Source organism: Sciurus carolinensis, chromosome 8 (assembly GCF_902686445.1).
Source record: "Sciurus carolinensis chromosome 8, mSciCar1.2, whole genome shotgun sequence".
NCBI classification, from domain to species: Eukaryota; Metazoa; Chordata; class Mammalia; order Rodentia; family Sciuridae; genus Sciurus; species Sciurus carolinensis.
Genome location: NC_062220.1, coordinates 103652980 through 103664180, shown reverse-complemented (window position 1 = coordinate 103664180; position 11201 = coordinate 103652980). Strand labels below are relative to the sequence as shown.

The following is an 11201-nucleotide window of genomic DNA, read 5'->3' as shown; positions in this document are numbered from 1 at the left end:
TGCTAAGTTCTGTCACGGAGACTTCATTGAGTTTTTCTCTTAGAATCTAACACTCTTTCTTTTCTTTGGTGTTTTGTTTTGTTTTGCTTTAGCTTTACATTTTTCACCTTAATTTCCTGGAAAGAAAATTACGTCAAAATTTCACTGAGATGTTTTTGTTTTGTTTTCCTCTGCTTTGTTTCATTACTTTTGTATACTTCCATTTCTACATTCCTGCATTAATAACACATATTAAGTTAACTCCCTGCTAGAGGAGTTTTAGAAGTGTCAATAGAAAATAATGATGTGCATACTTCTGTGAATATAAATCAATTAAGTATAAACATTTTTTAGGGATATAGCCTCTTAGCTACCAGTCATTATTCTAAGCCAGAGAAATCATGCGTTATCAACTTATGCAAACCACAAACTTTTGCTCATTTTGGTTATAATATCTAAATTCCTAAAATACAAGAACTGTGAGGTTCAAAACCTACTCCACAGTCTGAAGCTCACTGATAAATGAGAGCACTGTGTCCTCCTGAAAATCAAGGCAGACACCAAGAAGAAAGGCATTTTTGTGGGCTCTTGTTGACTGCACCATAGACAATGCTGGAAAGTGGAGACTGCAGGAGTTGTACAGTCAGCAGAGAGCGGTGGATTACAACTGCTTCATGCAGGACACCAGGGTCTGCTTGTTGGACCTGCTACTGGCCTTCCCATCCTGCCAGCTGCCACTCAGTCTCCTGCTCAAATATCTTCCTAAACTCCAGCCCTATTCATTTGCAAGATAGCCATCTCCACCTTAGCGACCAACTACTTCACCTGCCAGCAGACCCCTCCACCCCCATCATCATGGTGGGCCCCAGCCCCCTTTACTGGTTTCCTGAAGCATAGAAGGAAACTACAAGAACAACACCCAGAGGCAAATTTTGGAGCAATGAGGTTGGGTTTTGGCTGCAGACATAAGGACAGGGACTATTTGTTCAGAGAAGAACTCAGACATTTCCTGAAGTATGGGGTTTTGTCTCCCCTGAAGGTCTGCTTCTCTAGAGATGCTGCCCTGTAGGAGGAGGAAGCCCTAGTCAAGCATATGCAGAACAATCTCCAGCTTCACAGCCAGCCAGGAGGCCAGGATCCTGCTTCCCGAGAAGAGCAGGTACATGTGCAGAGATGCTAAGAATATAGCCAAGGATATAAATGATGTCCTTGTGGAAGTAATAAGCAAAGAGGTTGGAGCTGACAAACTAGAAGTAATGAAAACTCTGGCAGTTTTAAAAGAAGAAAAATGGTATCTTCAGGACATTTGGTCATAAAAGTGTAGATTAAAGGAAGACAATGAAGCATTTTTGGCTGAAAGTACTAAACAGCAATTTTACTGAAGCCAAGATTTTAAATTTTTAAATAAGTTTTTGAGACTATTTCTTGGAGGAGGTGGGATACAGAGTGATCACTTGGCATAATAATGAGAGAAGCTGATGTGGTCTTATGCATCTCCCATCCACTCCCCTCCTGTGTCTGTGCCCCTCACCAAAGTGTCCACAGCTGACAGGTGGCCCTTACTTGTTCACAGGTGCCTCTGTGCATCTGGAGAACTTCCCCCTTCACAGGGCTCCACATCTGTGTGCCCAGACTTCCAGGTGCTGCATCTGGGCAGTAGAATTCACTGCATAATTCCTGTGAACTTATCTTGCCAATATTTTTTAAACAATGGAAAAGTAATTTATTGCTTTTATATGAAGTAGTCATAAAGAATATTCATATGCATGTATTTAAATCACACATATAGAGTTATGTCTGTTGCATGCCTATTACCAAATCTTTATTTCTAAAAAAAATTTTTAAAGTAATCCCCTATAATGTTGTTGTTATTTATGCTGTAAGAAATGTAAGGTATATTTTGAAATTCTAAAAAAAAATAAATACAAGAAAAGTTTGTCAGATTGCTTGGACAGAACGTGATAAAGAATGGAGTCACATTTATTTATTGATGAGTAGAAATGTTTCCACATAAAAATTCCTTCCTGGTATTACCTGGGAAATTGTGTTTTTCTAAATCTTGAGTGATAAAAATAAGCTGAGTTTTGGGGGAAGTGATCATTCTTCTGAGAAAATCAAAGCTCAAAAATCAACATAGAAATGTCATTGGGTTGAAAGGATCCACCAATGGCCAATCAAAAGCAAGTGTGGGGCATGTGGACAGAAAGAGTTGAAAGCTAGGGCACACAGGAGAGAAACTTCTGTGATCTCATTAGTCTGTCTTGTATCTGTTGCAATGCCATTAGTGTGTCCAAGCCCTCATCTGCTACTAATGGTCATTCTTACCAATGACATAGCATGCTCTGTAAAATCATACATGTGATATTCCAAGAAATGATAATTTTTTAAATGAAAACTTCATTAAATTGGCAACTTTACATAGATGCATATATATATATATATATATATATATATATATATGGAAATATGAGAGAATGAGCTTATTAGGGCAGGTTTCTGAAGCAAAGGACTTAAATAGCCAACATGTCTACCAACAATTGTGACACTAATACACAACTTTACAGCCACATGGAACAATTACACATTAATTTGGAGTCTTCAAACGTGAAAATAAAACAATAAACATCTAGGTAGATGAGTGGACCAATTGCCAGAGTCAAAGGTATATGAGTTTTTATGTATACTACATGTAGACATCACTGATCTTGGTTTAATTAGAATTCTTGGGAACTACTCCACAAAAAAGTATGGTCTTCATTTTAGGAAAGATTAGAAACCTTTGAATTAATGCTTAATCTGATGTGAATATGTGATAACCAGTGCTAAGAGAGCCCCCAGTGGTCCCCTCCCTTAAGTGTGGACTAAACTCGTTAACCAGTGGCAAATGTATCCATTGTCACGTCCACAAAGAGGTTATAAGAGGGATGGACTATAGCTTCTGTTTTGGGTCATATCTCTTCCTCTTTCCTTGACCTCTGGTTCTGAGGGAAGCCAGCAGCCACATTGTAAGGGAACCCTGTATACAAGCAACACGTGGATAAGCTTGGAAACCCCATCCTCTGAGACTGCCAATAAGAACAGGAGTGAACTAGAAAGCAAGTCCTCTCCCAGGCAAAGTCAAGATAAATGCAGTTTGATTGTAGCCTCTTAAAAGACTTGAACTAGAAACTCATCACAGCCACTCTAAGATTCCTAGGCACCGTGAGATAATGATTTTTCTTCTAAACTGTTAGATTTGGGTGTAATTTTTAAAACAGCTACAGATTATGACACAGGTTAACAATAAGAAAAGGGGCAACAATTATGGGCAAATTCAGAACATTCTCACAGTTGATTTAGCAGTCATCTATAGTTATACATTTTACCTGGACCAACCATCAAAAACGAGTGGCAGTAGAAGAGAAGCAAAGCAAATTTGTAATACCAAAATATTGAAAAAAAGAACTCAGGTTCAGATTACAGAGCCAAATAGTCTCCTTTGCAAAATGTTGTCTCTTCTACAATTTTAAGATAAGGAAAACCGTTTAATTCGCCAGAAAAAAAAAAAAAAAATCTTTTGCAGGAGAAAACACTCATGATTGAGAAAAAATAAACCTGTAAGTCATTTTGGACAGTAAAACACACTGGGGTATGTTATAAAGAGCAATCTAATGTATTTTTTAAATGTTCTCTCTGTTTTTTGACTGCTGATTATTAGCTGTTTATTGTAAAGTGGAGTGTTATCAAGTTGAAAGTTATTCATTCATTTACTTTAACTTTTCACCTCACATAAAGTGGAAAAGGACAACTTTTTATTGCTGTCAAAAACAAAATGGTTCTATTAGCAAAATCATCAATAAATAGAATTTTAAAAGAAAATGTGATTCCACAGAAGAAATATATGAAAAAGTGTGAAAGCTGTTGTGAAATACTCTGACACAAGAAGAGAAATGGAACCAGCAACTGAAGTAAAAGAAGTAAATTGATTTCAATGGTAAAACCAAAATCAGGAACAGGGAAATGAGAAAAAAAATGAACTGAACAAAAGCAATATTATTACACATAATAAACATACACTGAATTTTTATACTATATTCTACATATGTGCACATTATTCTGTCATTAAAAAACTAAAAATAAAATGTAAAAAATAAATAAGCAATATGCACCAAAAAACTAACTTGAAGAGAATTTTTGGACAATTTAAGCAGTGCCAATTAAAATGGAAAGAAATGTTTTCATTTCTAAATTATTTTTCTTAAAATAATGAAGCTGTGGAACAATGCAATGCCTGATTTGTGAGTTTTAAGCCATTATTGTAAGAAAGATAATTGTTAATATTAAGTATTTGTAGTCTTACCAGAGTTTTAATGATTTTGCTTAGTATCTACTTTGTGTTAATGCTCCCTTCCTTCATCAAAAGGCTATATCATTTTAACTGTCATGTTTATATGTTGCTGAAATGTATGGATATGAAGCATTAGTTCATAATAGCAATAAAGCATACATTGCATTTATTATTATATCTTTTATTTTCCCAAAAGTCTCTGGAACTTTTGGTATATTCTTGTCACAAAAAGCTGATTCAGCCACTTATTATTTTAAAACATGTAAATATAATACTACGAAAAACATAGTATTATTTCAATTATATTATAGTTATTTGCAAATATTAATAATGATTCTGTGTATATGTGTATCCATGTATGTACACATTTGTGTCATTATGTAATAGTGGCAGAACTTTTATTATATTATATTTTTATTTTAAAATTTAAAAATGAGCTGGGTGTGGTAGTACGCACCTGTAATCCCAGTGACTCGGGAGGCTGAGGCAGGAGAATTTCAAGTTCAAAGCCAGCTTCAGCAAATTACAGAGGCCCGAAGCAACTTAGCAAGACCCTGTCTCAAAATTTAAAAAAAAGAAAGAAAAGGACTGGGGAAGTGGCCCAGTAGCTAAGAGCCTCTAGGTTCAATCCCTGGTACCAAAATAAGATAAAGTTAAATTAAAAATTAAACTAAATAGCAAATCAAGGCCCCTCATCTAAGAAACAAGATAATATATCCTATGGCTATTACGAAGGTAACGTGACAATAGGTAAATAAAATGTAGGGCACAATGTCTGGCATATGGTAAATTCTAAATGAATGTTAGCAATTAAAATAGCTACTTGACTTTATGTTAAATTAATTACACAGAATTCTGTATCTTTTCAAATTTGTTAGGGGGTTTTTGTCTTTTTTTTTGAAGAAAGAAGAAGTTACGTTTCAATATACAGGAATACATTTCTTTCAGTCTTTCAATTCCCCTTTTCAGGTCATATTGAGAATTAAGTGAGCCACGCTTGGCATCACAGTGTGTAGCTGGGGCCAGGGGTTAGTCAGGCAGGAGGAAAGAGCAGGCTATTACTCTAGCACTAGCCTTGGACCTCTCTGACTTATACATGGAATAAATGGCTTTAAATTGGCTTCCTCCACTCTTCAGCCTCAATCCCTGCTCTATGAAATCAGAAAGTTCTTCCAGAATCATAGTATTCCTGGCTCACTAAGTCTCAGTGTTTCCCCAGCATATCACAGGACCCTCAGTATGTGACTCCTCTTGCTTCTCTATCCTTGCTTCACACCCTGATCTTCCTCCCTCTGAGAAGAAACACAGTGATCTCCCCCAGCTGTTCCAACACACACAGCCCTTTTCCACCTCAGGGCCTTTGTATATCCCTGTGCTGGGAAACTCCTGCCTGGTCCTCTCAAGCCCTTTCCTAACCTCAGATTGCACAAAGGACCACATTAAAATAGGTTTTTATGAACTCAGTATATGATTTATTCTTTCAGTGAAACCCAATGGGAATGTACTTGAAATATGGAGATGCGAAGACAGAATATATGACTGCTGCCTGAGAAAATGTTCTAGTTACAGGATAGACATGTGTTCTGTTGTTATTAAAGATTTTGCTTTAATAATAATAAAGACTTCGCTATGGTTTGGAAAAATGTCACCCAAAGGCCTGTACGCTAAAAATGTAATCCCCAGGGTGGTGCCATTGGGAAGTGGTAGAACCCTTAGAAGTTGGGGCCTAACAGAAGGTCTTCTAATCACTGGGGAAGTGACCTTGAAGAGGAATGTGTGATCTTGGACCTCCACTTTGCCCTTGCTCCTCTGCTTGTGATAAAAGTGGTTTTGCTATGCCATGCACTCTGCCATGATGTGCTGTCTCATCAGAGACCCAAAGCAATGCCCCCAACCAATATAGGATTGAAACCTCAAAAACTGTGAGCAAAAACAAATCTTTTCTCTTTATTAGTTAATTATCTCAGGTATTTTGTTACAGAAACAAAAAGCTGACTAACATGGATGTAAAATAACTTTCATTCCCAAGAATTGTCATGTAGGCCTCAAATAATATATCTGTATAACTTTTTCCAGTTCTGATAGCAATAAAAACAAACACATTCTTAAAGTTGTTGGATATAGATGTGAATTAGAGATTAAAAGAAAATATAAAGCAAACTATTGCTATCAGCATAGACTGATGATACATTTAAAAATATGACTACTGTTTTTTCCTAGTGATGAAGTAGTAGACACTCAAGGGCTTCTCATCCCACAATCTCCCAACATCTCCTTCTTCAACTCAATCTTAAACTGTGGTTCTCAAAGTATCTTCCAGGACCCTCCTGTGGAGTTCACAATGAACCTTCAAGGAGTCCAGTAAGTCATAACTATTTTCCTAGTAACAATGAGACATTATTTACCTTTTCCAATTTCATTAACTCTGGAGTTTCCAATAGATGTTTCCAAAGATTACCATGAATTGACATTACAAAAGAATCAATGCAGAAACAGATGAGAATCTATTATGTAGTAAGTAAACTTCGAGGAGATTTACAAAAACATAAAATAGTGCCATGTATCATTACATTTTAAAATATTTAATTTTTTACTAATAATGTATATGTGCGTGTATAATAGGAAAATTTTCCCTTACTAACATACTCAACACAAGACTCTGTGTGTGTGTGTGTGTGTGTATTTTTTTTTCTCACATCAAATATTCTTCCACACTAGCTGGGCATCCTATAATTCAATTCAGTTCTGACATGGACTAGAGGTAATGAACACAACCTCCACAGTTAAAAGCTCAGTCCCAGAAAAACTGCACCCATTCAGATGTCAATCACAAGTCCCAGGTTGTAACCATGTATTTCTGACCAATCCATTAAAAATCAGGGGTTTCTACAACTCCTTCCCAGGTTTGCTAACTTGCTAGTTCAGCTTACAAAACCTGAGGAAACATTTATATTTACTGGTTTATTAAAATACAGTAAAGAAAAAGAACCATATGAAGAGGTGCATTGGGCAAGGGCCCTAAGGGTCCTGAACATAGTTCTTTCTGTCCCCATGGAATTGGGGAGTGCCACCCTCTTGGCACTAGATGCCTTGGCTAACCTGGAAGCTCCCCGATCCCCATAGCTCCTGGACATTTATGGAGGCTTTAATCACATAATCATGGTTGATTAACTCAAGTCCAGCCCCTCTCCTCTTCCCAAAGGATGGGGTCAGGCTGAAAGTTCCATGGTTCTAATCATGAGTTGGTCTTTCTGGTGATGAGACCTCATGTAGGAACTCACCAAGAGTCACTTCATTAGAGCAAAAGATTATCCTACTATACGGGAAATTGCAACATTTTTTAGGAACTCTCTGCCAGAAATTGGGGGCAGCAACCAAACACGTCTTACTTTAGAGTATGCATAGTGGGTTTATTTTTACTCATAATCAATGATTCAAAATCTCAGGGGTTTTCTGGTGGTAATAATAGATATAATTCATATAAAAAAATCTGAGGTCTTCAAAAATACTTTATATAAAGGCAGTCAGTCAGGGTGGCCCACACCTGTAAAATAAAAAAGGGTTGGGGATATGACTCCAGTGGTTAAGCACCCCGGGGTTCAATTCCAGGTACCCACCCCCCACACACACAAAAAATATAGAGACAGAGAGGTCACTTTGTTCCTGAGGTCACTCATTTCCTGGGTGGGAGAGAATTCACCAGCTTCTGAAGCAGACAGGCTACCACTGAACTGCCATAACTTTATGAAAATCATTTTTCTTTTTGGAAATCATTTCTCCCATCTGAGAAGAAAATCAGACATATCCTATCATTAAGTGTGTGAATGGGGTGGTGTTTAATAGCTTCTCTTCCATTAAATAGGTTCTACTTTCCAACTGGAACTTTCTGTCCCTTCACAACAAAATGAGACAGGCAGATTTAAGTGCTTCCTCCCTTGCATTTTGAGAGAGAGAGGGAGAGGGACAGGAGAGAGAAAGAGAGAGAGAAAGAGACACATGTTGAGATATGACACATTTAGACTAATCTGAAAGAGTCTACAAAAAAAAATTCTTAATGACATTTACATTTTCTAAACACATGCATGCCTTGACATGCCTAGTTATCCAGGTGCTAAAATTCTTGATGCTTTTGTTTATAGTTTAAAAAAAGAATATGTTTTTATTTATTGGAATTAAAATTTTCTGCTCTCAAATAACTCTAGAGTTCCAATTTGGTATGCAAAAGCTTGAAAAGTCCTTTTCAATATAAATTAAATCAAGATTTTTTTTTTAAACTTCAGACAATTGTCTATGAGAGACAAGGACTGAATTTCTTTTATCGCATTACTTGCAGACTCCATACTATTCAATAAATGTTGGTAAAATTAAAGAATATGAACGCATAAAAAATTTTAAAGGAGAAGTAACCAAAAGAAAGAGTGCCTATACCCATTCCCATCCTGTCAATGACCTCAGTGACTTAAGGGCTCTGGTAGGTTTTATGACAAGAATGAATATCAATTTGAAAAAGTAGAGAAAGAACTTCCTTTGATTTATTAATGGTCCCTTTCAAAATTACTACTTTTCCAATTACAAAGCAATACATCTTAAGATTGACTTTCAGAATAGAAGAATGAAGACATCAAGGAACTTGCCTTTCACAAAAACAAAACAAAACCTACATCCAAACAAATAAAATTAACCATTTCAGAATGCTGCCCATTAAACAAGCTTCAGATCCAAATGAAATTCATCCAGCCAAGAGAAGTTGTGATCCCTAGTAAGACAGCAAGATCTGTGACATTTTTAACTTAGACTGTTCCCATTCCTCTTCCACCCTGGTGCAGAGATTGGGTAGCTAAAATCTGGCAGCACTGCAGACAAAGGACAGATTTCACCTCTTTGGAGTTTCATGAAAAGCACCTTCCCTAGATCACTATCAATACTTTGTGTGAACTTGCAACTGCCTGGAAAGTCTATGCTCTTGGAGTGTAGTGGCTATTTGTTTGGACTCAGCAGTTCAACTGGGGTATGGGACCTACTCACAGGATTCTAGGAATCTAGATATCTAAGTTTCACTCATCTATAGCCCATCTTAAGGTTGTATGAACAGGAAGTGAAAGATAAAACTGTTTTGTAAAATTCTAAAATCTTCTCACACTGAGCCCTACAGCAAAGGAAATCATTTAAGAAAATATGGCCCATCATCAGCTGACCACAAAATTATAAGACTAGTGTGGCCCTTGGAAACTTGTGTTGAATTAAAAAATATATACATATATATAGTTACTTTAGTTCACTAAAGTCATTAAACATATAAGTAGCAATAAGAAAACCAAACAAAACTACAAGTAGCAACAAAAACCATGAGGAGGTGGAGAAAGTAGATTCAATGGTTGTCAAGTTGTTATAAAGCATTAACCAAAATTCTATTATTTAAAATTTTCAAAAAAATGTGATACATGAATAAATAAATAAAAGAACAGAAAAGTATTCTAACTTATGAGAGAAAAAAAAGCAGCCAACAGGAAATACCCTGAGGGTAGATGATTTTAGATTTAGTGTAAAAAGATTTTAAATAAGCTACTATGAATATGTTTACGGATCTAAAGGAGACTTGCCAGCCCCACTGAGCAGAGTGTGCAGCAGCTGAGTACATGGGCCCACAGGTTGGGTGGGCTCAGGCTGCTGGGAAAAAGGGGAACAGCAAGAAGCCACCAGCATGGATGCATCCTACCCCCAACCCAGCCCCACATGTTCTGGAGTCTCCTAAGTGAATTTCCACACAAAAAGGATATTGGTATCCCCAGTGACCTGTGAGACATAGCTGGGCCCACCCTCCAAAGATGCACTGAGATAGGTCAGAAATCTGCCCCTCAACCATCGAGCACAGGAGCCTGGATTACACTGGAATCCTATGGCTCAGAGTTATACCTTTACATGAACCCCACATTATCCTGAGGGAGGCTGCTGAACAGTGGTTCCCTGTTGCTTCATTTTCCACAAAGCTTCCATCTGAGGTGGTATGATCACATCCTTAGGTGGATGGGCAGTAACCATGGGTGGCTCTATTGACAAATGGCCTTCACTGGCCTGGGTCACATGGAGAATGTGCATGACATCCCGTGGGACCAGAAGTCAGGCTTCCTGAGTTTGAGTTGTTCTTTTGGAGTCTTCTTCCACTTCACAAATGACTAACACCCTGCTTTCCTCCACCTATAATTACCACTTGGTGCTCACAGAGAGGCCGAGGATAAACCATGGAGATGGATACTTGGATGTCTGGCTGGGGACACCAAGTAGGAGAGAAGAGACTATGGGCTCCCCTTCCAGCCAACCCCAAGCTTTGCTGGCCATGGACTACATGTTTCAAGCAACATCATTTAACAATTAAAGGAAAAAAGAGGTTGGATTTGGGCCTCCATTATAGCCTGTACATTTTATCATTTAAGCACATATTCCTTTTTTAATTAATATTTAGGTAGCTAGTTCTGTGAGATCATTTTTATACCTCTATTCTTATTTATTTATTTGTTTATTGATTATTTGTTTATTGTTTATTTATTTATTTGTTTATTGATTGATTGATTTTATGTGGTGCTAAAGATCAAACCCAGTGCCTCACATGTGCTAGGCAAGTGTTCTACCACTGAGCCACAACCCCAACCCTAAGCACATATTCTTTTGAATAACATAAATTAAGGGGAAGTTTAGAAACTTCATAAAGGCTTCCTGAACAATTGCTCTTGAGAAATGTACTTTACAGGATATCAATAGAAGTAGAAACTATAAAATTGAATCCACAATAAATTCTGGAACTATAAATTCAATAACTGAAATGGAAAAAAAATCACTAACAGGGCTCAACAGAAGAATTGAGTAGACAAAAGAAAGAAGTAGAAGAACTGAGGATAGG

General features: G+C 37.1%; 1 pseudogene; it reads left to right on the top strand.

The window, feature by feature from the left end:
* The first annotated feature begins 588 nt into the window (after positions 1–588).
* On the top strand, positions 589–1295 carry LOC124991379 (methionine synthase reductase-like; annotated as a pseudogene).
* The last annotated feature ends 9906 nt before the right edge of the window (positions 1296–11201 follow it).